This window comes from Atta colombica, unplaced genomic scaffold (genome assembly GCF_001594045.1).
Source record: "Atta colombica isolate Treedump-2 unplaced genomic scaffold, Acol1.0 scaffold104, whole genome shotgun sequence".
NCBI lineage: Eukaryota > Metazoa > Arthropoda > Insecta > Hymenoptera > Formicidae > Atta > Atta colombica.
The window spans coordinates 26,622-30,243 of record NW_017259189.1 but is presented as its reverse complement, the minus strand read 5'-3'; the positions used below and the strand labels follow the sequence as shown (position 1 = coordinate 30,243).

The following is a 3,622-nucleotide window of genomic DNA, read 5'->3' as shown; positions in this document are numbered from 1 at the left end:
GATATGTATACTTCAACTTCATTATAAAATTATTATAAAAAAATTAAACATTTCAATGTAACTCGATTTACTAAAGAACTTTAATAGAGGTATAAAGAAAATTCTGAATAAAAGTTATTTTGTCCAAGAAAAAAAGAATATTTATCTAGCCGCCGGGCGTTTAGGGCCGGTTGTTCCATCTTCGGATAAACTGATAGTTATATACGGATAATTTATCTACTGGATAAACAAAAGAGCAAAAGAGTAAAGAGAATAAGGCCCGATTGCATTAACGTTACTTTAATTTTAACCGAGGCTTAAAACTTTCTCTTTCTATCTCTTTATCGGTTTTAAAAAAAGAAAGAAAGAATGTTAAGCTTCGTTTAAAGTCAAACTAACGTTGGTGTAATCGGGCCTAAGAGAGTAAGGGGCTCCGCACAATAAAAGGAATAGGAAACAGAGAACAGAGAATAAGAATTTCAACCTATCAGAAATCATGTATTGTGGAATACACAATTTCTGATAGATTGAAATTCTTATTCTCTATTCTCTGTTTCCTTTTATTATGCAGAGTCCCTAAGACAGTGAACTGAACTTTACCAAAAAGTAGAACAACCTAGCCTTAATGACTTAAACAAAAGATTTAATTAATTATTTCTTTAATGATAGTTTTTTAAAATGAAATATATATATATATATATATTAATTTCTATTCTTCCATTATGTCCAGGTCCTTATTTTATTGAGTTATATACAAATTAATATATACAAGTCTTTAACACTCAAAGTGTACTTTCTACCAGAAGTATAATATATTTTTATCAAGTTTTGCGATGACATTCATATTCTAATGCCTCCGGCTCGATGTTCGTCGCACGCGACACGCGATATCCAATGAAAGTACAGCTTTACCGATATTCTCATTCTAAACGTATACTGGAGTCAGGTCATTGGCGCAACTAATATTACGCTGGTGTGCTGGAGCTATAAGCTATATTCCAAAACGTCTTCTCCGAGGAAAATTTTGTTCGAAATTTTGACGAATACTGTAATATACATGTCCTATATTTCGAGTAAAATTTTCCTCGAAAAGGCTGTTTTGGAATATAGCTTAAGTCCCATACAGAAAGATTGCAGAAACATTGCAGAATGATTTCACTGAAACATTGCAATATTGCATGATGGTTGTGAAATGTTGCTGAATTATTGCTACAAGATTTCCAATAATATTAAGATCTGCTTTTTGTTATATTGCAACGAAACGTTCCAGCAATATTGCAATGTAATGTATTTGGATAAATTTTTTTTACGAAGACTCTAAAATGAAAATTATTTTCTGTACATATGTCATTAATTTTTCTACAAATCGCATTTTTAGTGATATGGGTTTTCCAAAAGCAATTTTTAATGATAAAACCATAAAAATATTCCAATAAATGTATTATTAATTCTGATTTATTAATTTCTGAATTCTGATAAATTTATTTATAAGAATAAAGCATGTATGTATGTGTCCCGAACAAATATTATCCATTAACATAATAATACAATAGCTTGGTAAGTTAATCATGGGTTAAGTTAATCGCAGTGATTCTTTTTAATTCGAAGCCACTCCGAGTCAACTGAAATTGATTAAAAAAAAACGGTACGAAATTTATCAAAATTCAGGCGCTGATTTATTCTTGCGTTCATATTAGATATAAATACATCATCGATCACATAATTAATATTTCGATAAATCGTTTTCAGCAGCTTAATTGCTTATCATCTTATTCGATAATGATGCATTGATTGATCCACACTCGATGTTATACAATTTTTTGATTTCATATTTAAAATAAATATAAAATTTATGGCACATTCAATAGACTGCATTAGCGCACTAAGTGTGAACTTTTTCGGTGTCACGCATTCGAATTGTGCGCACTGTATCAATGCATTCAAGTTACCGTATTCAGCAAATGAAAATTGACTCAGTTTAGTGCTGAATTTGTATTCAGACCAACCGAATGAACCAAACAAGAAATGTTGCATTGACATTTTTGTCAGTGCAGTTTGGTGTACGAACAAACAAAACTAGTTAGACAACAAAAAATTACAAAATGGTGGATAAAGAAAGACTAAAATTATTTATTATAAATGAATTATTAGAAACAAGTAATAGCGAAGATGAAATAGAAGATATGTGTAATAAAAGAAGAAAGGCCAAAAGATAAAAATTATGTGGACATGAATGAATACTCGAACAAAGAAGAATATAATTATATATGATAAAAAACAAATATTTTGATAATGAAAATATTTATGTTTACTATTATCAGTTGTAATATACATTATTAATTTCAAATTTAATTCTGCACATTAATCTAGTGTAGTTCTGCACTTACATCGTGTCAGAATAGCACCGTGTCAGGGCAGCACCGTGTCAGGGCAGCACCGTGTCAGGGCAGCACCGTGTCAGAGTATATATACCGAATGTGCTATTCTAGCCACTCTAGCTAACGAAATGGCTATCAAATAATAGATTAATAAATTTTTTATTTAAATAATTTATTTTTTATTTAAATATAAAAATTGATTATATTAATTATTATATCATAAAAACAGCTGTTAAATTAAAAACTGTATTACATAAATATTGTAAAAAATTATATTTTTATATTATTATTATTATTATAACAATTAAAGAATTACAATTTGCAATGTTTCTGGAATATTACAGTCATATAAATAATATTACTGACATTTTGCAGGCATATTGTCAATTTACATTTCTGTAATATCTCTGCATAATTCTCTACATAATATCTCTGCATAAATATTACATTGCATTCTGCAATATTGCAACATTGTAACAATATTGCAATCTTCTGTGCTGTATGGGGTAAATACCTTTATTATACTTACATCCTGCTGTTCCATATTTAAATCTTTGCATAAGAACTATATCGCTAAAAATTGGATTAATCCAACTTTTCAACGATGTCGCTGGCGTTAAAAAAATAAACAAATTGAGGGAGAATTTGATCACGTGATCATTTATTGCTGCGACACTGTGAAATTGTATCTTAACCATAGTATAAGTACATACAGTATGAACACTGAACTTTTTATGTAATCTCCAATTTAGTGCGTATGCGTCGATTTCCAACCAGGAATATGGCTATCTTCAATAAGTTGAAATTGCAGATTAGGTTAGCTCTCTTTTCCATAAAATATAATTAACTCTTTCACCTACAATATCGTGTAAGACTCGTGGTAAGGAAATCGAGCCAAACATATATGAGTATTATGAGTGAGAACCGTGGTATGTCGTTCGTACAAAGCTTAATTTTTTTAATTTTTAAGTAAGACAAAGGTTAATAAAGTTAAATTTTACTAAAAAATTAAATTAAATTTTTTCGGAGATGCTATATTGTGTAGACTGTTATATGTGCATACGATAAAGTATTTTTGTAATAAAGCATTTGTGTACGTATATTATTAAATTATAATTTCACATTTAATTTTTCGTGCAATATATTATTTTTTCATACACAATTACAACATAATTACAACATTATTCAATTACAATTTTCATATAAGTATTTAATCAATTATTATTTTTAATTTACTTATTACTATTTAATTTTATTATTATTAT

General features: G+C 28.5%; 1 protein-coding gene across 1 annotated transcript in view; it reads left to right on the top strand.

The window, feature by feature from the left end:
• The window catches only part of LOC108688239 (Bardet-Biedl syndrome 5 protein homolog), a 24,245-nt gene that overhangs the window by 17,769 nt on the left and 2,854 nt on the right, over nucleotides 1-3,622 (top strand). The window lies entirely within an intron of this gene.